This window comes from Apteryx rowi, unplaced genomic scaffold, assembly GCF_003343035.1.
Source record: "Apteryx rowi isolate R43461 unplaced genomic scaffold, aptRow1 scaffold_274, whole genome shotgun sequence".
Classification (NCBI taxonomy): Eukaryota; Metazoa; Chordata; class Aves; order Apterygiformes; family Apterygidae; genus Apteryx; species Apteryx rowi.
The window spans coordinates 835123-862110 of record NW_020449130.1 but is presented as its reverse complement, the minus strand read 5'-3'; the positions used below and the strand labels follow the sequence as shown (position 1 = coordinate 862110).

The window sequence follows — 26988 nt, the reverse complement described above, 5'->3', positions numbered from 1 at the left end:
GGATAAAACAGCAATGAACTCTAATCACAAGGCTTCAAATTCTCTATGGCACTAATGCACTGTAAATATTGATTTGCTTCCACAGCTAAGGTGCCTTTTAAACAAGCACTTGAAATGGTAAATCTAATAATGAATTACAGGAAGTTTTAAAAGTCTAAGAATTAAGGAAAAATTAAATTAAAAATCATGAAAGTTACCCCTAACTCAGTTCTTGTGCCATATTCAAGGACCCATATGCATTTAGCAACAAGTTCTGCACCAAAATTTGAGAAAGAATTATGTGTAACAGAGAATCCCATTAAGTTATGTGTATAGCCCCAGTTAAGTTGAAAAATAGTTATTCGTAGGATAAAAACCAACCTGGTTAACAAAATGCCCACATCATAAACATGAAATACTGACTGGAAGTCTCATTTTATTAAAAGGGACAGCAGTTTCACTATAAATTATAAAAACAGCCATCATGCATTTTATAACCATCTTTAAATGTTAAGAACACACAGTTGTACCTTTCCTTCCTGCCAGCAATTCCATTTTTATTTTAAAAGGGTCATCACCTTTCCTGATTTTAAAATACGGTCACGAGCAAAAGTATTTGAGGTTCTGGCAAATTTCATCCATAAATCTGAATACTTGGTCCTGTATGAGACCACTGAATGCAAAGGATGGCGGTCTTTCAGTGCCGAGCTTAGATATATAGATATATAATGTCCCCATATCAATTTCTTCTCAGGTGCCAGCTTAGGGGGCATGGCTACAAGAATTAAAAATACATAGCATAGCCAAGACAGCTCTACTCTGTGAAGATTTCAACTGATGTTTCAGCTCCTCAGTGTCACTGGTGGCTCACACAGTTTGGTTTGCAGTGATTTTAAGACAGGGAAATGAAAAACGATCTTTAGGTCTCTTCTAGCCACCTCACACAGACAATCTGCTATGGCCATGACTGATGAGTAGACCTGAATGGAACTTTTTTTTTTTTTTTAACTTTTCTTTTTTTTCTTCAACTCAAAACTTTTTCTCCAGGAAAATGATGATTCACTAAAACCAAAACCTCCATGGGAAAGAGCAGATTTCAACAAGAAAGTTTCTCAGGTTAGGACAAAGTTTCTCAAAGTGAGCCTGCATATACAAAGCTATAAAGATGTGTGCTGTATGCACAAGATATACAGAAATGGCAATGAAGGAACTGGTCTAGGATGGGAGATAGAGATTCAACACTTTTACTGCCTATGTTGCCCATCCAGTTCCTCATACCACTCATGTGCTTGTTTAGAGTTCAAGAAAGAGGATAAATCAGGGTCCTTGGGGGCATCCTGGGGCACGGGAAAGCAGGGCTGTTTCCTTCAGTTTGAAGCATTTGGAAGTAAAAGCTAAAGCTTTATCTGTATTTAACTGAAACATCTTTTAAAAAATATTTAGATTAGCCTCAAGTTTCACACACCAGCACAGCTCCTAGGGCTATGGTTCACATTTCAGGACGTTCGATTCAACTCTTCACTCTGCTCAGCTGGACACAGGGAGCTCTAGACATCGCAAACCCCCAAAATCGGATCATCTTTCATTTTTACAAACCTCTAGAGACAAGATGACACTTACTTCCAAAGAACATAGAGGCTGTTATAAACTCAACTACAACACAGGTTTTCAAAGCTTTTTCTCTTCAGAAAGAAGAAGAACAGTTGGAGAAAAAAAAAAACCAACTGATTGTGAACATATCTACAAACTGCATTAAAACCTAACAGCAACCACCATAAGCCAGCACTTCTCTACAAGATAATAAAACAGTGCAAATCAAATGTAGGCCTCTCTAATTAGAGAAGAGAAAAATATTAAAAATATTCCTAGAGGAAAAAACTACTCCCTGGAAAACATTATTTATTGTAGAAGCCAATGTAAGCATGTGATATGCAGGTGACTGCTGGAAGAGATGTGAAAAGGTAGCACTACTTAGCCCCACGTTACCAGTCGCAAATCTCTTCACAGCATACTTTTGGACATGACAGCAAAGGAAAAGTATTCATAAACCACTCACTCTCTTCGTGGACCAGGGCAGTAGTTTTCTCCCCTACAGAATCCAGTCTGCTTCTAAGCAACTAATACTGAATAATGGAATTTGAACATTTCCCAAAGTGAATACTCTTTACTTAATCAAAATCTTCAAAAAGTTATTTTTTCTGAATTTTTCTTTCCCCAGTTTTTACTAGTTGTCTCCCCTTTGCCTACAAAACTATCTTTTCCTTTCATGTGTCTGAGAAAATTATAGCATTGACCATGCTTGTCACTGCCACATGATGCTAAGAAATACATACCTTCACCTCTGCCTTATGTTAATTCACTGTTGCTGTTCATTTCTGTAAATATTTTTCTGGTCTTAACTTGTTCAAAAATTACCTAGAATAACRTATTTCCCTTATAAGACAGCCCCAGTGCTGTCTTTCGGGGAGCATCTTCCCTGGCTTTTTAGAACTTGAACACTAATACCCAAGAATAGTCACATTTGGCCTTTCCTATCATATCAATTCCAAACATGCACTGAACCCCTCCCCCCAAATTTTCAATAGCCTTATTATAGCATTTTTGTCTTTCTAATTAAAGTATGTGCTCAGTTTAGATCAATATTCTTCAAATATATTAGCTTCTATTTATTCAGATTGAATTAAATTGTATTTTTCCAGTATATGCATTACATCTCTATTGCTTTTTTTATCTGTCCTCAACTCATATTATTCTCCTTTCCTAGTTTAGCAACATCAAGAAATTTAATTAACGTACTATTTACAATACTGCTTCTTCCAGACCATTAATAAGCTGTTAAATAAAACCAAGTCTAACAGGAATCCTCATGACACCTTACTGGACAACTATCTCTAGACTGACACATTAATTTGCAAAGATTACTTCTTCAGTTTTCAAACCATATTGAAGTGTTTATGCTCATATTGATTTGGAATTTCCAAGATGTTGAAATTTCTATCAAACACTTTAATATTTGCAAATATTACATTAATCAGGCATCATTCACCTATAACTGCTGTACCTTGCAAGTAAAAAGTGTTAATTTATCTACAGTGATTTCTCATTCTTAATTGTAACTATTTAGTGTTCACAGCTCTACCTTTCAGAACTATAAGAAAGCTTAATATGACATAGTTTGGATAATTAGTATTTCTATCCTTAAAAAAAAATGTTTATGCTGAACAATGTTAACTTCTAGAATGAATTTCTCTAAATTTAGACTTCTTGGTTAAATAACTAAGACTGCCTTCCGTTTCTTTTAAAGAGAAAAAAAATCACCGCTTCCACACAATTTCTGATATTCATAACTACTTCATGTACTAAACCAAATATTTTTATTTATTCTTCTAGCTTTTCATCTTCAGACAACAGCTTACACACTTCCTCTGATACATATTTTCTATTTTATTAAATGTTGTTCTCCACTTTCTTATTTCTTGAGCTTTAAAATGGCACACATAAGCATTCGCATATGTTAACATTATCACAAATCACAGCTGTTTTACCTGTTTTCCTCATGCCATTGCCCTATGCAGCAGGCAAAGCAGATCTGGCAGGCAGTCACAGCAGGAGTGGGAGAGAGAGGCCAGACCACTGCCCTGCAAAGACAGGGCACCGCTAGTGGATGGAGGATGCATGAGGTGGGCTGCGGGATTCAGCCTGCAAAATCTGACAGCTGTGCCTATGTCCCTAACCGTCACAGTAACTGTACAGAAAATACACTTTGTTCTGTAAAATTAAAAAAAAAAAAAAAAAAAAAAACCACTGTGCTCTTGCATACTTATTAGAAATACACAAAACATATTAACATATTTATCATAAGAAACTACACATAGTAAATTAAGATCCCTGAAAGAATGGACCACCAGGATAATAATGTAACCACATCACCAAAAAAGTCTAATTTTAAAGCAAAAGAAAAGCCCTTACCTATAATCATTTTCAATTTATTTTAGTAGAACCTAAGTTTTCCATTTTCCCCAACAGTGACTGCTTGATGACTTTGAAAGTTAAAAATAAGAAAATATCGACCTGTCATGGTCGTATTGTAACAATGAAGTAACATTAAAACTTTAAAGTCTTTCAAAATAATAATCTTTTTTCTCTTTCTCTAATATTCTGTCTTCTTACTTTGGGATGCTGAGATCCAGGAGGAAAAAGATGATTGCACCTTGAAACTTAGTTTTCTTTGACCCTGACTTTTGCAGCTAATTAGGGAAAAATCTTTAAAACTGAAATTAAAATTTAATTACCTACATCCTCTCTGCTTCCTTTCTCTATTTTTTTCTGTATAAATTCAAATATCTTTGTATGTCAAAATAAAAGACAAAAATGTCATATCTTACAAATGTTCTACTCCTCTCTCTTTCAAAAAATTACATTTCAGTATGTTTTAATGAATTACAATCTCAGTTTTCTGGGTGCACTCTACATGGATTTCCTTATATCATCTCAAAGTGTCTCCTCACCTACCTACATACCACTGCTACGAATAAGAAAAAATGCTCTTCTAGCCCCCACAGATGTTAAAAATTCTTGAAAAATATCATTCCATTCATTACTTCCTCAAGCAACTGTGCAACAGTAGAAGTATCATCAATTTTGCCACTGCTGAAACTTTTTTTTGCTTTCATCAGAGATCATGCCTAGCTAACAAGACTCTGATTGATATTTAGTTATAGTTATTTTATAATGAAGACACTGTATTTTGCATCATTTTGCAGTACATGCAAGGGTTTGCAGTGACAGGAGCAAATTCCTTGCTGTTTTGAGTTGATAGCTTCTCACTCCTCTGAGATAGAGGAGAAACTTGGCAGATACTATCTTTGCCATAATTTGAAAAGAAAAAAAAAAAACCTTACTGAATGGTAAAATTGCTCCTGTTAGTGAGCATAATAGAGTAATATGAAAACTGTATATTGTTTATGTCTAAATGTTTTTGGTAGTCTCAGAAAAGCTCACTTAGAGCAAGAAGTGTGCAAGCTTTTCCTAGAAACAAGGAAAAAAAATTACAGATGCAACAATAGGATTTAGACTGTAACTTGAAGAGCTCAGTGGGGAAGAACCTGGAATAATATAATGTGCAAAATTTATGTTATGGTTCCATCATCAGTGAGTTTCAACCAGGAAAAACCTGCTGTTGTTGCCAGTGCCCCATTCCCTTCTCCTTCTGCTCCCCAGCCCACAGCTGTTCCTTTATAAGAGCAAAAGGCCGGGTAAAGAGTACAATTACTTTGCAGTACTAGATACTAGGAATTCAAAATTATTTGTCACCTTCTCTAGCCTATATCCATTTCTGATTTATCCAAGAATCAAATCCAGAAAAAAAAGACTCTTGCACTGACTATCCCTCCCATAATAAATGGAGAAAATGTGACCCTCTGCACCTATCTCTTCTGCCTGGAGATGTTCAGGGAACTCAAGGAGTGAAAACAGACGTAGGCTATGGGCACGTGGTCTGCTACCCCCCATCCAGGTGCGTGTGGGGCTAGTGGTGCATCTGATCCACCCTGGTCTGGCCTGGCCCATCAGCCAGCTGAGAGCTTTCAGCGTGCCCAGCTCACCTCAGAGGAGCCACAACCTCCTCCCCAGGGGTCACTTCTCTCCATTCAGCTTGCATGGCTGGGATGGTGTCATAAGTGGAATAACATCAAGTTAGGATTTCATATAAGCTTCCATGGTCTCATATATCTGTGCTAAAATCCACTACTTCAGAACGTCCTCAAAAAAATATGCGTATTTTTAACTGAGAAATATTTTCTCTGTCCTAAAGTGTTTCCTATCCTTTCTAAGCTGCAAACAAGTTTATTCCAGCCCCTTAAGAGCCTGAGGGCGCACCGCTGGACGGGTTTGCCCTGGAGCTCACCGCTGCGGGGGCAGCGACACGACAGTGCCCGAGGCAGCTCCACCTGGAGAGAGGCCTAAGCAGTGGCAGGGGTTTGCCACCATCATCTCCCCTGTGCTCACATAAACCTGCTTTACCTATATGTTCCTAATAAATGCCCCCTTATTACCACCGAAACTGTATTTAACTTAACCCAGTTACTTTCACTGATTCAGCCTGGAACTAAAAGAAAAGATCTGCTTTTCAACACCTGTTGCTGACAGCGAGCAGTCACCTCATACGCCAGGTGGAAATTCATGCGTGGATCATATCAGGGCACCAATGGGTTAAATACGCTCAACTGCAATTCAACAGGTATGTGTGTAATTAAAGCCCCTTGCTAACAGCCTGCATTACACAAAGCTGATACTGGAATCCTCCCTGTTCTCCATCTGAACCTAATGCAGCATCCACTGGCTCATGATCTATGGCACTAATTGACTTTTCGAAAACATGAGGGTACCTACCGTGCAAGCGCACTGAGGTGCAGCCTCACCCGGGGAAGCTCTCACCCTGCGCACACAACCAGCACGCCGACCCCCCCAGCCGTTTCCCAGGCAACCTGCACAGCCGCAGGCAGCCAGGAAATGGAAATCTACAGCATTTCTACCGGGGCTGGGGGAAAAAAATCCAAATTGTTGGAAACATCACAACAGGACCATCACAGGATGTTCCGCTGTGCACACAGCATATGGCAAATAGCAGGTGGCAGCGGGGATGCATCTTCTGCCTTCGGTACTGGAGCCACGGAGGGGCTGGCTATGATCTTTGTTTACCTCAAATAGGTTTGAAACAGTGAGGAAAAAACGTATTCTTTTGCCAGTCATTAGAGAAACACTTCATCTTTGAAAATGCTTTTGTGCTAATCTGGCACTTTGGCGGAGCAGCCTCCTCTGCCCAGAGCAAGGGCCGAGCGCGCATCCTCCTCCGGGTCACACCGCCCTGCCCAGCCTCCGGCCGCAGCATGCATGGCCGCAGCCAGGCTCACTCCACTCCTGAGAAGTGCCAGAAGTGTCAAAAAATACTTTTTTTTTTTCCTGAGATTTAAAAATGCTTACTCACATCCAGCTCACTGGCCAGTGTGAGGCAGCAAAAGGCAATGTTTTGGGGGGGTATCAACACCTAAAGTTGGGTTCGAACCTGTGTTACCTAAAGTCCATCCAGTTGCATTATAGAAATTATTTAGATAGATTTCTAACTTAAGCATAACACCTATGACAATCAAGGAAACCTGACTATAATAATTAAAAAGATTTTTTTTTCATCAGAAATGATCCATCTGTGCATACATTTTAGTATCTATATGTACAAAAAAAAGTGGGTAAAGTAACAGGTCCTACTATCTGTTTCTGAATTTCTGACATGACAAAAAAATTTACATCTAACTTTTATAACAAGATACAATGAAAACCTACTGCTGAACAGCCATTAAAAATGACTAACAGCTTCTGTAATTTTAATGGCATCCGTTCTTGTTTCATGACAGAAACATTTACTAGGATTATTAGAAACTTGCTGGCTACATTCATGAAACATGCTCTCATTTAAAGTGTTACCAAAGCTCTGCCAGTTAATGTTTCACTGAGCTCCTATCTGCCACTGGTGACCAAGAAGAGTAAAAGAGCTCCAGCAGAAGTAGGAAAAAGCCGTGTCATGCCACACCATGTGTTCACCTCGGCAATTTTTAGCAGAAGGCTCTTCTGCATGCAGGGACTAACAGAGCTCAAAAGCGAAGCACAGAAGCATAAAGACATCAAGAATATTATTTTCGGTCATTCAGGTACAAGCATAAAGCTGAATTCCCAAAGACAGATGAAGCGCTTACGTGTTCAAGTAACGAGATGAAATGCCGCCAACCCTCCTCACTTACAGGGGATGCACAGAGCTGCCATGCCCATGACATGGGAGGGCCAACAGTGCAGCTCTGTGTGAAGAGCTGTGATGCTTTGCCTGACCTTTTATCGGGGGAGGTCAGAGCACAGTCCGGGAAGCTGTAAAAGGCAGTAGGGGACTACACAAACCTGTCAGCATCAAAACAAGCTCTTCCCAATTACATGAGTGAAGAGTAAGAAACTCCAGCTATCAGCACGACATGCTGAAATCTTCTCATTAACTCTTAAGGTTAAAGATCACCTTCTACAGAAAACATGGGTGTTCCCACTAGCCAAATAGGGAGTAAGACGATATAGACTACTTTGGAAGTTGTAGTTAAAATTGTTCAGATAATGCCCACAATGGGACAATAAAACAGAACATCTGCAGCTCTCCAAGGGATGACAGACCAACAGAAATTTTTAGTTCCTCTTCCCTATTTGAAACAGATTATTATAATGAATTACCTCCCCCCCCTTTTTTTTTAAACTGTGCTTAATGAGTAGCAGGAGACCTAGCTGCTGCTTGAAACAGTGCAGTGTTGACCATTGCTACTTATCTTTGCATTTACTTTATCAAGTTCCTCACAATGAGAGGGAATCAAAATCGGATGTGTTCTCCTGGAAATGTGGAAAATTCTCCACATCTTTCAGCGAACTTTAGCAACATCTCTTTTCTTAAGCAGAAAAAATTTCTTAATTCACTGCATTCCTTTTATTCTTCAGTGCATTCTTGATTACTTTTCTCTCACTTGTTTTATTGTAGAGCTTATTTGCCAGTGCTGAAGAGAATCAAAAATTATTCCAGGAGTTCAAAACCAAGAATAAGCAAATAAAGAGAACCTCAGCTGAAGTTTAAAAAGAAATCTTACTACATGACAACCCGCTCATGAATTTTTGGATCAATGACGTTTCATGCTTGCAGTTGCCAATTTGCATTATGATTTGTGACTGGTTCTAACACAGAGATGAAGATCTTGTTTCTTAGTGGAGAAACAGCTTCAGCCTGAACTAACAGAAGATACTTACTGAAATACCATGGTATAGACTTTATGCCAGAATTCGACGGGTTTTCAGCAGAAGGAGGGAGCAGAAGAAAAATGCTGTTAACAACTACTCTGGCAACTGAATGGCTCTTTCTGCACCTGAACACAGCTGAGTGCCTGACGCTGTTATACACACAGCGCTCTCTCCGAGGCCTCCCTGCAGAAAAACAGCACGAAGCCTGCCCATGGGGTGGTAAAGCCTCTGCAGGCTTCCCCCACACACCTTGTAGCCACAGATGAGACACTGCTGCTACTGCCAAAAATAAAAGTCATTGTAATAATCAGGGGGGTTTTACTTACTTTCCCCACAGAGGTTCTGTGAAAGAGAACTCAGACATTTTCTGCTTCTTAGAGGAAGAAAGTTTTCTTGCATAAACACTAATACAGAGCCACACTAGAGGAGAGAGCTCTCCTGTACCGATGGAGTTATTTCTTTAACCCACCTGAGAGCAATGGATTTTAGAGAGCAGTTCTTACCATCATCATTTTTATCTGACATTAGAATTTAGAAAGCTTGCTGATGTTATAACCTCCCCAGCATATTGATTTTTCAATCCGTATATCCTTATGAGGTTTGTGCACTGCACCTGGACATTCACACAGTAAACATGGGAAGACGGACCAATGACTGGCTACAGGCTCCCACAGATCATCGACCTCTCCGCAGTGTGCACCGAGGAGTCCATGTGCTTCTAGCAGAAAGCTGCCTCCGGTTTTCTGGATCATTTAGTTCAAAATCTGAAAGTTACTCCAAGATACTGTCCACATATACTTTGTATGATTTCAGTCTTGCAGACAAAACATCAACAAAAAATAAGTCTTGTTAGAAATAAGGACTACGATATTTTTACATAACACTCGGTGCTTCTGACTAAATAGTATTTTACTGTTTCTTTCCAAAATTTAATATAACTAATTATATTGAATTTCATGTAGAACACAACAGAGCACAGAAATAGCTTATTATTGTTTAGTTACCTATGTTTACATAATTTCTGAGGGCAGAGATAAGTATTTTAACAATTACATGAGAGATTGGATATTTAATATTTCATATCAGGTATCAAAAAATCTATAGTTTAATATCTACAATTCTTACTTATCACTACAAACAGAAAGTCTATTTAAAACAAAAGCAAAAAAAACCTAAAATCACTCAAGCTCTTCCCACTTACATGAGCAGAGAGTAAGAAACTCCAGCTATCAGCACGACATGCTGAAGTCTTCCCATATTTTTCAGCTCTACCACAGAACTAAAATATATCTGTATTCTGATAGATACACATTAGTTTTAGTTGGGAGCTTGGTTTGTACACAGACTGAAACACCATCTTCAGTATTAATCGCATAAACACTAAAATACTTCTTCAATGTTTTTGAAACTAAATAACTTTTTGAGAACAAGTTCATTACTTCATGCTTTTCTCCAAAATTTGTAAAATGACTTAAAAGGTTATTAATTCATAATATAGTCCGATGTTGTGTTTCAGATAAGATATGGATTTGTGAATTTTTAAAGTATTTGAAAATATTTTCAAAGCATGTTTAACACCCTATGTCTGAGACTCAAAGTTCAAATTTAAGAGCAGGGAAAAATTATCCATTGATCACAGAACACACATACAAAATTTAAACCTCTTCAACAAGTTTAGAAAAGGAGCCAGGACTAAGCACATATGGGAAATTAAATCTAAGTCTTAATAAAGGGGGGTTGCCCCTATCTCTCCGTAATGGACCATTTTTCAGATAGTGTGTCTGTATCATGGTGAAAGAGCCCACAGGTGGCAAGGCTGCTCCCTGGGCAGCGATTCTCAAACCTGGCTTTTACAAAATATGCCGCTGCTGGAAAGGTGGAAAGTTTTGACTCCTACCAGTTCTCAACTCAACATCAAGCATCCCTCATAGCCTCTGATTTTTTATAATTTCTTAGTTCTTGGTATCTAAGTATCATTGTACTTTTTGTGTGATTACGATGTCAATTCTAATGCACGCTGGATTAAAATAAAGCAAATGGCCTAACTTTGTTTGCTTGTTCTGAGGTTAATGACATCACTTGTCTAAAGCGAGGTGACTTGCACTTTCCTCAGAAGCAGCTGGGTTGTATCAAATACGATTACTGGACTAAAAAGGCTGATCAGGTGCCGTCATTGTCATTGTTTCCACAGTGCTGCATAGCGTTGGGAAGCCAGGCGCCTTCRCCTGCTAACACGACGGGGGAGAGAGAGAGGTGCTGCTGCTCAGCACATCCATCACCTAGAGCTAGGTTCGATGGGACCATACGCCACCAACCATACTCCCTGCTACTGCCGACAGCCACACCAACAACCCCTTGCAGAGCTGTCCACACAAGGGTTGCAATTCTTCTCCCTGTGCACACTTTCTACCTGCAGTCTTGTGACATAGCCAGAGGGTACGGACAGCCACCTTTTCAATATATGGCATTTCACTGCCCCATTCCTGAGGGGATTTAACAATTTTGCTTCACTTTCATTTTACAGCAGAAAGAGAGGGAAGACCTGGCCATCATACACTTTGAATTAGGTGCCTTTAGGACTCCTCTGGAGATTACCAAAGAAATGGAAGCTTAATCCACAAAAACATAACTTTAAATTCTTCAGCAGAAGATATGTTTGCAAATCTTGGTACCACAAAAAAACAACCTCCCTGGTCCCAAACTAGCCTTTGCCTGAACAAAACAGATAAAGAAACTCTTGGATCAAAATTCACTCAGCAGCATGAGGCTGAAAAAAATTTCTACTGATTTAGTGCATGGCAGTTTCCTTGTCTAGCCTTTCCAAACAGCAACATAACATTTGTGTGAGGACAGCAAGAAGGAAAATTACTGCCTAAGTGGCAGGTTTGTTATTGTTTGTCAATTCTAAAGAGTTCACTAGAAACTTTTAAAAGGAGCATCTCTAATTCCCTGAAATTACTGATAATCGGCCAAGTGAATGAAGAACAATTATGAAGAAAATTGAATGCTTCCAAATGCCAATTTGTTGTACATTCTGAATTAATATTGCAGAAGTATTTTTGTTCTCTTGCTGTAAAAGCAAAGGGATAAAATCATAGGCCCATGGGCATCCTTGTACAGTTTTTCTCATATAATTTAATATCATCATTTTGCATTAATTTTGTAATAATATTAGCTTTTATATAGTGGATTACATTTTTGAAATATTTTTGTTTAAAAAAAATATATATATATCTGAAAGGTAAACTAGATCTTCCACACTGAAGATTCAACAATAAGGAGTAATGTCGTAACAGCATGAAGGCCCTAACACAGCCAGAGCTGTAAGTGTTTTTTTCTACCAACCAAACTTGAAAGCATTGTTGCAAAATACAGTCTTAAGAATTTTTGCTGGACAAATACTCCAGGAAGAAAAGGGCTCAGGGTGTCTATTTTTCAGCTAAGCCAAAACAAATCAGTTTCTGTTAATAGGCCAAGTGTAAAAAGTTAATGCAGAAGTTTTATCAGCACTGGTTTCCTGGGTACCAGCTCAAAGTTCAGTGTCCAGCAAGTCTGGCGGGAGAACAAAACGCACCCGCCACGGGGCAATGCAACCAGCTGCTTTTTCACAGCTGCGGTCAGCACTAAGCAGCAACTGAATCAAAAAACATGCGCAAAAGCTGCTTAGGGGATTCTCTCCTTTTTCTCCTCTCTGTGTAAAACAAGAAAAAAAAAACAACAAAGAAAAAAAATCCAACTCTCCATCTACATATGAAACAAGTATGAGTGAAAGAGAAAGAAGGCGGCATAGGAAAAGGAGAGAATCGCAGGGTGGTTTGCAGGAGGAGCAGAGATGACAGCTGGAGAGACGGAGAAAGAGAGGCCATGGCAGACGGGATGGGAAAACTGCAGAACTGGCTGAAATGGGCAGAGCCAACAGAGGAAGAGAGTGCAACAGGAGAAAAACAACATAAAAGAAAATGTTAAGAAAATAAATAAGGGAGAATGTCAAACGCAAAACCCAGAAGGCCAAGTATGCAAAGAATCACTCACTCCACATACTGCCGCGTGCTCACTAAGGAAAGACTCCCAACCAAGCCTCCTAGCTCGGATCCTGAAGACACCCTGCGATCATCCTGTCAAACACTGTATAAGCCCAGGTACACCATGCAATAATGTCTGCATTGAGACTAACTTCTGTTGGCAATACAGAAAAATATTGACTCTAATATCAAGACTTCAGGAGACAGAGAATCCATCACAACCCCAGGTCTGTCATTTTAAAGCTCTTCAATTCAGTGAATGTCTTCTATGTCTCAGACATCCATAGTCTGTGTTTCAGGAAAGATAATTCAAAATGTCACCAAGCACTTATACAAATCTAAGATTACACACAATACCATTTTGCATTTTGTGATTAACACTTGCGAAATAACATAAGAATAATCATATGGAATTTATTCTTCCTTTTTATATCCTTCCCCACCCTCCCAACCGCCCATTTTTGCTGGTTTTGGCATGGGCTAGGTCTCAGATCCAAAGATTGTTCTGCAAAGAGAGAGGAAAGGAGAGAGGGAGGGCAGGAGAGAGAAACTAACTCACTGCTCTCCCGTAGTCATACATCATTTACATGGCTTCTAGAGTAATTGTTCATATGGTAAAGCAACATTGAGGAAACAGTTATGTATTTTTATTTGCCCCTGGGGAGGTGAGCATTCCCTGCCACTAGCTTTTTTCTTTTCTGATTCATGCTTCTTTGTTCTTTAACTCTTCATGCCTTCTCTTTTCCTTCTCTCTCTGTTTCTGTTCACAGGCAGACATGAAGTGGTTGCCTCCTTTCTAAATTTTTGATGCAGCATCAAGTTATGCCAGCTTCACTGGGTTCAGCATCTGGAAATCAGCAAATGGAAAGAGAAGGAAGCAGCATCGTGTCACCAGCTAACCTTCTGCTAGGTTAAAACCTACGGGGCCCGTCACACATCCCGAGCATCTCACATTCTGCAGCTCGATAACTGCAGACTGCACAAAACACAAGAACAGCCTTAATAAATAGCCCTACCTTTGACATTTCCTCACTTTTCAATGTTAAAAATCATCCTTCAGGTGTCTTAAAGAAGATGACAGAGAAGAATGAAGTAAGGAAACAGAGCGAACAATTTGTATTGCAATATAGGTGAAAAAAGAAATATGAAAATAGTTATGGTTAAAAATAAATAAATATATTTAATTTTGCTGGTCAAAGTGAAAATAAAACTCTGAAGTTGAATACTTCTACACAAGAGTGAAAATTACCATCAATCTTTTTATAACTATGACTTTAGGATTTGATCAAGAACTTTTTCCAAGGTAAGATGAAACAGATACAGGATTTTTTTTTACATGCTATATATTCCACACTCTTAATTTAAAAACAAAAAAACAAAAAGAAGTACAGCTTTCCTTACAAAAAAAACCATTTTTGATACAGTGTAAGATGCATTATTGGCTTTAATTATTTACTGAATTCATTTAGTTCTACAAAAACTGGGTTTCAAAATGTAAATTAAATGCCTTCTTCCCACAGAGGTCTGAAACTCTGTTCCTTTCAGAGTAAATTCTAACTATGTACCAATTTAATCTGGTTTCATACAGAAAACACTGAAAACCTCTTGTCCTAGAACTCAGAGACATCTGCCAGAACTGGGAGGTATAAAGTAGAGAAAAACATAACATTCATATACAAGGACTCAGTGCCTTTTAAACACTATCTGGTTTTCAGAAAAACCTTGAAAGCATATGTACTAGGAAAATGTTTAAAACATCTGGCAACTTCATTTACAAAAGAAACCTGGATGGGAGGGTAGAAGGGGGATTAAAAGCCCACAACATGAGAACAAATTAAAATACTTCATTAAAATTTTTTTCGACCATCCGTAAAGCATTCAGTCTTTCAAAAAGAAAAATGGAAATGAATGGCACAAAACTCTAGCCCTGTGAGAACTGTAGCCTGTGCACGGCACATACAGCAAGTCACAAATTGCTCAGTACGAGTGAAGTTGATGTACTGCCTTGAGGGTCTGAGGAGTAATTTAATATTCAATTCAGTCCTTAATAGGAATCCCAAGCAAAGAATTCAAGTCCAGAAAATCATTCTGGTAAAATGTAGAATGAAACAGACTCCTAGAAGCTTACTGAATACCAGCAGTCACACAGACATATCAGTTAAACTGTGCATTAAATATTACCGTTACAATAAAATGCCCTGAACATCATTAAATACGTACATATATATAAGTGTGTTTGTGTATATTTATGTGTATATATATATATATATATATATAAATACACACACATATACACACATACTATGCACTAGCTAGTTTGTGTCTGGGTAGTCTTTCCAAGCATGTTTTCATTCATCTACTTAGGGCAAGAAGAGCAGCAAAGCCCTGCAGAAAGCTGATCACTCACAAACGCAGACCAGATAAAGGGAAACACTTTTGCATAGTTTGCCCTCAGAACTCGCAGCCATTGGGACCTTGAGGGAAAGACTAAACTAAAAGCTCGGCCTCGTTCGACGCATGTGTCCTGCGTGCCGGGCTGCCTGGAGCGCCTCCGCTCGCTCCCTTGGCAGTGGTGCAGGCAGCCCAAGCGTGCGCCTCCACGATGCCCCCTCCACGGGCTTTCGGGATTTGCCTTCCCCGCAGCGTCCTGCTGCAGAGACAACCTGTCCGCAGGATTAAGGATAAACTCTTTAGCCTACACAAGAAATACGCAGACCAAGCTGTAATAAACACACACGTGTGCGTATTCTCAGCTGCAGATTCACTGAGGCTTTTTCACCTTTTGCTTTCTTTGGGGTAGGTTTTAAACAGTTTAGCTTTCGCCTCCTTCCTTCTCTTTACCACTTATATATATGCTTCTCCTCTGCCCCTCAGCAGCCTTCTCTACAGTAGAGAGATGTTTTCTTTCAGGGCCTTCAGCCATATATCCTGCACCACCGGTCACTGCTAGAGACACAGTGCTGGCTGGTGTGAACCACCGAACTTACACAGGATAGTAACTAAAATTTATAACTCCTTTATAGCCACGAGATGATTAAAATAGGGTTTGTGGACTATACTTGTAGCTTGCCGTGAAGAAAAAGGATGATTTAGAGGTTTTGCACTAGAGGATAAAGATACTGCATGTTTCCTACAAAATTACCTCCCAGTCTTAACACCAATCAAAAATTGAATGGTGTTAGACTTTAAAATATTGATACATGTAAACATCTTATCTTTCAGAAGTATCGAGCACACTTTATTAATCTGAGTCATTTTGAAATAAAAAGTGCATGTGTGTGTGCGCGCATATACATTTACTGACACACATAAATATAAAAGATGAAAGTCAAACAAATAAATGACAAAGTTCCAGACAAGAATGGCAGGAGAAAGTTTTATCCAGTTACTAGGTGCGTATTGATGCTGAGAGAAATGTATTTATCTTCCTGAAAAGTCTCATTCTGTCTTGAGTAAAAGAATGAAAGAATACTGCGCACCTTTCGTTCAATCGTGTTTCTAGTAAGGCAGGAGTGTGTATTTTTCAAATTGCACTAATGTCACAACAAATTTCGGAAGGCTGCATCCTCTGAGTATGAAACTGAGTTGCTACTTTGCTCCTTCACAAGAGTTGTTGACCACTGGAGACCAAACAGGACCAAGTATTTGAAGAGTGCAAAGTAGATACATAATTTTGGTATCAGCAATAATTGCAAACATATTTCCCCCTACCCCTGTGGGTGGAAAAAGTGAAAATACTTACTTCATTGTAATCTTACCTTTTAAAGGACACAGTAAAAAGCTATGGGAAACAAGGACTACAGGCCAGATTTGTCCACCTCTGTTTTATTACTTTGAAGCTGAACTTAAAACAGAGGTAGAGGTAAATCATCCACATGTACAGTACTCAAAAAATATTGCCTGCTATGTCAAACTAGAGCAGTATCTTTATACACCTCCTTAATGGATACTTCTCACAGATAAATGTCATACAGTTCTTCTGTAAAAGCAGTTCCATAATTTTTTCACTGCACCACTCCTACTAAGCCTTTCATTTTTATTTATTTTTCTGTTAGTCAAGAACTCAACTAAAATTTTGAATAAAACATGAAGAGACTTCACTATGCAAGACCTTTCAGATGGAACTCATTGCAAAAGTCAGCAGTACTTGACCTAAAATCCCTGTATCATCTAATGAGGGTCTTAAACATCAGAACTTAAAACAGATTGGAATAGAAGAAGTTAATGTCATTTTTATATTCGGTGAAGAAAGCTTTCAAACATAGACAACATTTTTGAGGTTTTGGCTCAAAAATGTCCAAAAGCAGAGAGATAAAGAAAGGATTTATCAAAAACCATTGCAGAAAAATTGATTTGTCTAGGCTATAGAGCTGGTTAATAAGATGCATCCCTGCATTACCTACCTTATCAGAAAATAGTGAAGACAATTTTATTCTTTTATAATGCAATAAAAATGAACTGCAAGCAATGCTTCAAACAGCATTTCATTTGAAACAGTCTCAGTAGTTGTTGCTCACTGTTAAGTCTCATTCTCTCTGCAAAGGCATTTACCTTAAGAGACTATATTTGAGGGATGACTTTTCCCCAATTACCCATTCAGAGGCTGGGCATATATACAGAAAGTTTCCCACTGTCTAGCACCTGGGGAGATGGGACATCCTAAACAACAGTAAAGCCATGATACCCATAACCCATAAAGCACAGACACTGTAAGACGCACTAGGGAACACAGTACAGAGACACTTGACTACACAGAACGGTAAAGACAACTTAAGCCCTTCAGTGCTCATTAACTCCATCTCAGGCATGTTCCTCCAGATTTAGGCTGGCTTTTGAGTACCAAGTGGTGTATCTATAACACTTCTAGCTCTGAGAATGCAGAGCAAAGACAGTAGAGGTGCCTCTTCAAAGAGGTTTACCAGTTTTGGAGTAGTACTGCAAAAAGTGGCTATCTGCTGGTTCCAGTTTCAAAGTGGATCACATCTGTGAAATGCTATGGTTAAACCAACCAACTTTGGCTGAACCCAATTTTACTTCACAAAGAACTACCATGGGTATACCTGCATCCATTATGTGTTTTTTCTGCAACCCCAATATACTTCCCAAGCAAAATCATTATGACTGTGTTTGTAGGAACTTCCTGTGGCCAAGTGAAATTGCTCTGCAGGTTAAATTCACAAGGCTTTGGCTTTTTAAAATTCCACTGGAGCCTATATTCAAATTTCTCTTTCAAACATCTAAATGACAATCTTTAAGACAACATTCTACTTCATAAAAAGAAAAAAGATTCTCTTAAATAAAAGTTTACTTTTATAGACTGTGAGGTAGAACCATAGTCAAATAGCTGTAGACATCTATTTCAGAACTGGGCACCTCTGTTTCTCTCCACAGTCAAAGGAGATTAGTCAGTACAGTTAGTCTAGGGCACACTCTGCCTTACTCTGAAATAGGTTGTAAAATAGGTCAGAAACTCATCCTAAAGGTGTCCATTCCTGCCCACAGGTGAAAAACAGGGTTGCCTTGAGTGATAAGCTCAGTTGCAGAATCAAAAGTTTGTTGATATTAATCCCATCCATGGTGTCAGCTTTGAGTCGGCTGTTGCTCAGCAATTGCCAAAGAAGTCCCAGTTTTAATTCCAGTTGTGAACACTGCTGTATGCAGAGATGAATCAAATCCAGCCATTAGGAATAATGCTTTAATGGTTGATCAAAGTTTGCTTTGAGAAGCCTAGTCCCCCAGCTTGTATGCATAATTTCCAGAAGCTAATAGAAGGGTTTAAATTGCTATCTTTGTATATCCCTTTACTGTGTGTATGGAAGTAGTAGTACAAAGATTTTATATTCACATATTATTTATATACATTATATTTTGCTTTTGTTTTTAAGCCCACACACTCCCTAACTCCCTTCCCATTTCTGCAATCACTTCCAGTGTCATCCACTTCTAAACTCAGAATTGCTGACAGACAATTAATTATCTAAATCCGTAATGGAGGAAAGGAATATAGACCTGGAATGCAGCACAAATTCATATCTATTTCCAATCTCAAACATAGCTCTGTCTCCAAATATCAATATTACAGTGCTTCAAAGATTTCATCTAAAATTGAACATTATTCAGAATATAGGAATAGAATAAAATGATATACATTTTAACTGATTTCTTGGGCCCTGTGTTGATTGTTAGATTTTTGGACTAAACAAGATTACCTTGAAATTCATAAACACTTAATCCGTCTGACATAGCCAAAGTTCTCTGCTACAAAACCTCTGTAGAAAAGTTTTTCTTAATATGCACTAGATGCTTACCCTAAATATTTTATCTGCCTCTTAAATGAACCCAGAACAGCATTTCTGAAGCTGGAGCTCATCTTATTTACACAATGCATTTAAGATTTACAACAAGAGGTGGGTGTGAGAAGGAACAAATTTGATCTTTCAAAAGCTATGAAATAAAGCAATAAATTAATGAAGAGTTATTTCTTATCCACTCCTTTATTTCTACATCATTTTTCATTTCTTTTCAGAGCATGAGAGATTAAATAAAATACCGAGAACTAAGAAACATGCCTATTCAACTAGCAGCCATCTGTCACTGTTTCAACCCCTTCAAAGCACACATCAGAAGACCAAATCTTTAAAGCAACTTTTTACCAGTAGTCAGCAAAAGAGATGGTCTATCCCCAAAACGTCTCCCCATATGAAAAAGGAGTGTGCAAGTTTACATATCGCAAATGCAATAAAAAGGGGAGCAAGCAGATCCCCTATAGATTAAGAACAAAAACAAGAGACAGTGGTCTCATGGAAGTCAATATATTCTTAATTAGACTGAACTTTAGGTTTAATATCTTACAGCCTCAGGCTAGTGGTTAAAAATACAATTCACATGCTTCTTTGGTTTTGTTTGGGGTTTTTTTTGTTTGTTTTTTTCAGCTGTTGCATTGAAGACTGTTGTCTGGGCCACAGGGTAGCAGTGCAGCCAGCAAGGCATGGAGCCACCAGCATTAGAAGGTTCTTCGCTAGCCCTGCAACCTCCTTTAAACAGAATTGATTTTTCTACCTGAGGAGGCTAACCATAGGGCATTATTAATGACTAGGTAATGGCCATGTTTGTAACAAGAATGCAGTCCCTCTTTCCTAAGTGCTTTTTTGTTTTCTGTCTGCAAAAGAAATTTCCTATCAAATAACATCATCCCAATTAGGACAGAGTGAATAATTAACTACATTTGACAAATTCTGCATCCTCTCCTGCTGGCAAATTGTCTGCGAGTAATTTATGTCAGTACTCCACCGCCCACAGAGACTAATGCTACTGCCTCAAAGCAAAGCAACATGCAACCTGGAGACCAGTTACTCTTGTGGACTGGTGATTCTGGATATTAAGGATGCCTTGAACCATAGTGTTATCACATTTCAGAATAAGTAAATATAAATGTTACTCTAAATTTTCAGAAACAACACGCTAGGACTATCTGTTACACCTGACCCCAAAGTGTGACATGTACATATGCCTCCCTGAATAAAAAGTTACACAGGATGGTTGTCTGTACAATGAAAAAACATTTTCTACTCATTTCAAATTCACATCCCTTTATCTCCATTGTGTTACTTCTTTGCTTACAATGAAACAACATGAAATAGAGGAGTAAGCAAAAAATTATCTGTAGAAGGAGTTATTACACTTATTGCTACGAGTGTGATGACAAAGTGTTTCAATAAACAAATAGCTTTATCAAAATAGGATTAAACCTGTGGCATCAGAATACAATGAACTTCGCCCAGCTACTTTGTGTTTGGTAAAAAGGTTTAAAAAAGGTAAAAATACAGTCCCCTTACAGAAAAAATACCTCTCATTTAATGAAGGGAAAAAAAACAAAAAAACAAACAAAAAAAACCCACAAAGCACAAAACAAAACAACCACAATACACATGCATATGTAAACATTCTTGGAATACATCTGTAATTTCCATAATAGTTTCCTATTCAAGTGATTATTAAATCTATTTAATACGTCAATTTTAGACTAATATCCAGCCTGACTTCTTAAAACATTCAAATTGAATACTTCACATCTTAATAATCTTTCTTTATTATCTTTCTTGTACTCTATTCTGTAGCTAGGATCTCAAATACCACCATATTAATTCATACTGTATCAGATACAATATCGTATTTTTATTACTTCTCATTACCCATGCTCAAAGAAAAAGATCTGACCTTATGGAATGAAATGCTGAAACACCCAATGGTTACTAAGATTTCCTTTAGAGCATCCAGTAAGTTATAAAATACTTTATTGGTTCCATGGGGTTTTTTTAATCCTAGTAGAAGCTACAGTATTTTCCTTGATGATATACTAAGAAGACTGAAGATATAAAAGATTAATTTAGAAACTTAAGCAGTTTAAAATACATGTGTTTTTACAAAAGTGTTAAGGTCTCAGTAAAAACACATGGTTTTTAAACTGCTCAACAATCCAAAATTAACAGCAGAACACAACACTTGGAGAAAATTCCAACTGGAGATCACTCAAGTCAGAACTGTGCTGCAGAGCGAACAGATTTAGCCTCACGGAAGAAAGAAGCACCTGGTACTGATTTTTTGATTCAATAACTCTGGCTTTAAAACAATCACATCCTTGATAGAGCTACAGAAATAAGCGTAATAAGAATTCCTGAACGGCGAGAGCACCAGAAGGTGAGGAAAAAGACTTTGCTAAATCTTCTCAAAATATTGTGCATGAGAAACCTTTCTTATTTAGCTGCCAAGGGCTCAGCACAAGCCTCAGTTCTAGATTCTGTTAATATTATCCAACATGGTAAAGGAAACATCTTAGAACCTGGCAAGTATGTCAGAGTGGGAATTATGTTTATGAAATCTTTTGGGAGTCATTCCAGTTATTGTACTGGACTGCTGGACACTGAATACCTACATTTCACTTTCACACTGCTTCCAACCAAGGTTTCTGACCAACGAAACTCACAGTAAAAACCTGACCTGATCCAAAGCTCACTGGAGCCAGCAGAAAACCTCCCACTGATTTAAGCAAGCTTTGCCTCTAAGCCACAGTCTTTCATTATAAATGTGGATGGATTTGTCTGCAGCAGCTATTTAACCTTAGAGATAACTCCATCTGACAAAGCTCCAATGGCTGTTTTGATGAACCAATTTTCTCTTCCTCCCTTTTTAAATGTCTTGCTTCCTTAGTTCTTCAACACTTGAAAACAACAGGGTTTCCAGATACAAAGCTGGCTCGCAGCTGCAGAAGGGAGACAAAGATACAAACAAGGGCCAAAACCACAGTCATTTTTGAAACAGGAATGCATATGAACTTACCTCTGCAGTCCTTCACCAACAGACTAACATGCACTGCTCCAACCCTTTAAACAAAGGCACTTAGAAATATTAATGAACTAATCCTCAGAGCATCCATTTGGGACTCAATAGATAAATATTCTATCAAATCAGAGAAGTAAACTGAAGTGTCATATTTAAAACAGCAATGTTAAGGCACTTGAAATTCACACACTTATTTATGCTCTGACACCTTCAACTGTTGTGCTTAGTATTGGATGTTTGGAACATTCAAATTGTGAGGTATTAAGAAAAGACAAGCACAAAGGGTCTTTACAATGTGTCTTCATGATGGATTACAGCGTAACCTGTGGTTACAAGTCAGTGCTTAGCCAGGACTGAGCACGCATCCCACCGCTCCCAGGTGCCTTCCTGCCACAGGGCGCAGCGTATGGCAGTGATCAGCGGTGAGGAGAACATGCCTCTGAACCAGTCTCACACCTGCTTGTTATGCAAGGTGTAAAAAAGCTTTTAAGGCCTACAAGTTACATAAAATGGCTAGGGCAGTCGTTCTGTAAAGAAAATATGTGCAGCTGAATTTCCCCAAGAAAAGCTAACTTCTCTTGGTAGACATAGAGAACATGCATTTGAAGTTTTGGATGCTGTCAGTTTTATCTTTCCTTAACTAAATAAACCACTTTTTCCAATGCTTGGTCATTGTCTTTGAAGCGTTTTATGCTTGCTGCTCTCTTTCAACTCTCTCCAACTTGTTTACAATTTAAGGCTAGCGTGACAGCAGGTCACTCCAGCTTAAGTCTTCCTGCTGCTGAGCAAAATGCAGTCGTTCCTCCCAACATTTTACAACACTCTTTAAGGGAGCCCAGAACAGCATGTGCCTTTGATGGGAGAGCATAATATGGCAACTCGCATGGGACGCCAGTTATCAGCTTGAGACCCACTATCACGCGCCGATCCTTCGCACAGTACTGTGCGGCTAGCCTTTTCCAGCGCCGCGCTGCGAATTCCCTTTTTTCTCTCTAGGTGTAACGAACTGCACTCACCTCATTGATTTCAGAACATTTTACAAATTTATGAAGTGAATGCTGAACTGAAACCCTGACATCCAAAGTGCTTGAAACTCCATCTTAGCTTTTCATATTCCAGTTCAGATTTAAAATACTGAACAGTATTTCTTAACCTAAGAGAGCCCTCAGGGACTATACTTGGTATGTCCTACTGATTTGTCAGTGAGCTACTAAAAACTACTCAGAGGGCATAGACAGATTCGAAGGTAAGCAAGGTCATGAACTTCTAATGTATCAGCTAACTCACAGTGAAAGTCTGCATGCATACTCTTACCTGTGAGGAACAACGTTGCACTTATTGCAGGGTAAAACATGCGTGCACACAGGTATCTATAGAACAAGTGACACACTGCAATTTTACGTCTTTGTTTAGCCATCAGCAAGTCCCCTGCTCCTTTCCCCCTGTAGTACTTCTTTACAGCCAGCTGTGCACTCACTTCATAATATTCTCATTTAGCACATTTTTTCCTAGTTTGCTCATGAGAACAGAATATGAACGTGATGACAAGAAGCCTGCTAAAATACATCATAGAGATCACTTGAGCAAATACATTACAGGAGTGCATTTTCAGCTAGCTGTTGCTAATTTGTTAGACTCAAGTCAGTGATTTGGTGTTGTGTTTTGGCCAGTGTTTTGGTCAGATGCTCACCCTCCAGCCTCTGAGAAAACCTTACACTAGCCCCATATCTGGTTTTTAAGAAGCTGACACAGCTACCAGAACATATCCTGCAAACAAAAGTGACAAGTTTCCCTAAAAGGCACAGTCAGCTTAACCAGGTCACATTGACACCAACTAGTACAATACCAAACCATGCATCAAGTTGGAAGTTGTACATACAGTACAGAAAAAAAACAATTTTCAGCACAACATGCTTGCAAAACTGTCTGTTAAATATTTCACTAGAAATATCATGTGCCTTTACGAATAATAGGTTTAAGAAGCAAACACTTTCATTTTGTTAATCATGTTTCGAATCACAGAATTACAGCATACTTTAGGAGGCTGGAAGGGACCTCTGGAGGTCATTTGGTCCAAGCCCTCCACACAAAACCAGGCCAACTTAGATCAGGCCGTCCAGTGCCATCTTCAGTCAAGTTCTGTTTCATCTCCRAGGATGGAGATGCCACAACTTCTCTGGACAGCCTGCTCTACCTTCATGATGATTTTTTTCTCCAAATATCTCTTCGGAGTTGCCCTTATTGCAACTTGTGTTGGTTGCCTCTTACCCCATCGCTGCGCACATCTGGTTTCCTATTCTCTAGCCCTCCCATTAAGCAGCTGAAGAAAGAAGTAAGAGTCCCCCACTCCTTACGCTTCTCTACTTCAAAGTGAAAAAATTCAGTTCTCTCTACCTTTCCCAATACTTTTTAAAATAAAGTTATATGTTAAAAATGCTTTTAACTGTAACTGCTGCAAGAGAGAAATTTGTAACATATAATCACGCTAACACCGACAACTAAGACCACTCTTGGTTATTTAATAGACCAAAATAACTTAAAAGGAAATCCAGACAAAGAGAAGGCCGTTTTCACAATATCTCATGTAGCTGAAAAGGGATTTTATTTACGATATTTAAATGCAGTACTGTGAAACAAACAACTTGGTTCACAGACAGCGCACCCACTGCTGAACTGTCATTGCCTGACATCCTGTCTTATCTGCCAAATTGCTCATTAGGTTTGGCAATTTTCACCTGCGCCTCAAGTTTATATTTCAGCAGGGAATAAACATCAGTCTGCTTTAACAATCTTCCGCAGTGAGCTTCCAACCTCTCCTCAGAAAGCACGCAAGCACACACAAAAAACGCCCTGTGGACTGCACGCTTACAAAAAAGATCCAGCTCTGCTGATGAAATACAAAAACAAGAAGTTTTACCTTAGGTAACAGAAAAACAGTAAAAGGAGAAAGAGCTAGATAAGAAATATAAATAAAGGAGACGGTTGTATCGATGAACTGTGTTTTCACAATGCAAAACAACATAGGAGACATGGACCAGCACGACTTTTGTTTCCTCATTTAGTTGGCAAGATTCGATCTGAGACAGCCCCCCCGCCCCAAGCAAAGCACAGGCTGTGTTTGTGCATGGGAAAAGAGGGAATCCAGATGAATATTACTTTTCCAGCTGGACCTGATCTAGCTAACCTTTCCCTTTCTGGGAGAGGAGCGATGGCGTGATCTATAAACAAACAAAAGGGGTAACATGGCAACCAGAACAAAGAGACGAAAGTCTCTGCAGGCCCTTAAGCCGCAGCTAATACGCTTAGATACCGCCTCAGGACGGAGATCACGACATACCTCGCGGGTGCAGGTGAGCGCCAGCAGAACGGTGCAGAGCTACGCTTTTGTAAGTGCTTTTGCAAACGGCTGAGGAACAGAGCCCAGCTTGTGAGCAAAAAGCACCAGAGATGTAAAACAAAATGTCTAAAATGCTATAAACCAATTTCAGATGGAATACTGTTTTTCATTTGATAGAAGTAAAATATTCGCCGCCAACCCTACAATTAGCTAGAAAATTACAATAATTACAGCAATTTTGTATCCCATCTCCAATCCAATTAATAGATATATGACCTTGTCAACATGTAATAATCAGGATCTGCATCTACCACAAAACTGGATGGGTTTTATTTGCTGAATAGAACTTACACAGTAAGAAGATAATTATTTGAAATACTGAGAATACCATTTGTATGCTATGCTTCGCTTCACAAATTATAAAGGAAATACAATAGGGATATTATTTCCATTTTCAATGTATATTTAAATGAAATTCTTGAAATAGGTATCTTTAATACAGGATAGTATTACTGGACTGGGATTCTAAGCCTGTTGTTTGGAATGTTTAGAAACAAAATATATCTGTTGTCAACACCAAAAAAACCCAAAACATTAGATAGGGGAACACCTCTGATCTATATTAACATATTTATGACAAATTCTCCCACACATTTTATTTTTGCATGCTTTTACAAAAAATATCAAAAGAGCTATAATTCTTTTCAACATTTTTAAAAGTCTTCTGCACATCTATAGGCCTTTTTATTGCAGGGTCTCAAAGCATTTTTGGTCACTTTAACAAGCAGTGAACTGGCTAAGAGGTACATGTATTTCCCAGAATGACACTGAAGATAAGTGAGCTGTCCAATGTATCATTGAATTTTATCTGTGCTATATGATTTTGATGCACTAACATCAATGTCCTGCATAATATACCAGATAATCACGCTAAGGAGAAAATTTGTATGCATTTGTCTGTTCGAAACCACCCTGTGCTGAGAACCCAGGAGACAGCTTTTTGGCTTATGAATAGAAATAAGATGCACGCTTATTCTCCTTTGTTCTCATCTGCCATTATTCCTTTCCCTAATTTAATTCTGTATTCTAGTAAAACATAGTTATAGTTTGAAAAGATATACTTTCATTTATATATATGTAAGCTAACTTTCAAATGCTATTCCTCTCTGATACAAAGCCCTGTAGAACTTCACAGAGAGTTCTAACTTTTCCATAGGTGTTTTTAACTGATTATTTAAATACATACTCTAAATACAACATTTTATCCATTAAAGGACACCTGCAGAAAAGTAATCTCTGGGGAATTAAAGAAATAATGGTTAAAAATGTTATTCTGTAGAGTATCAAAGGACTTATTTATATTAATTTCTGCTAAGAAATTTCTAGGAGGAAATCACTACTAGAGAGATCTAACAAATATTAAGGGTAAACCCTGAAAAAGAGAAAAATTATTTCTAAAAAACTTTTCAAAGCTTCAATGAACAAAAGGTTAGATAC

General features: G+C 38.4%; 1 protein-coding gene across 1 annotated transcript in view; it reads right to left on the bottom strand.

Annotated features, from left to right (window-relative positions):
- Positions 1-26988, bottom strand: part of PARD3 (par-3 family cell polarity regulator) — a 519789-nt gene that overhangs the window by 281658 nt on the left and 211143 nt on the right. The window lies entirely within an intron of this gene.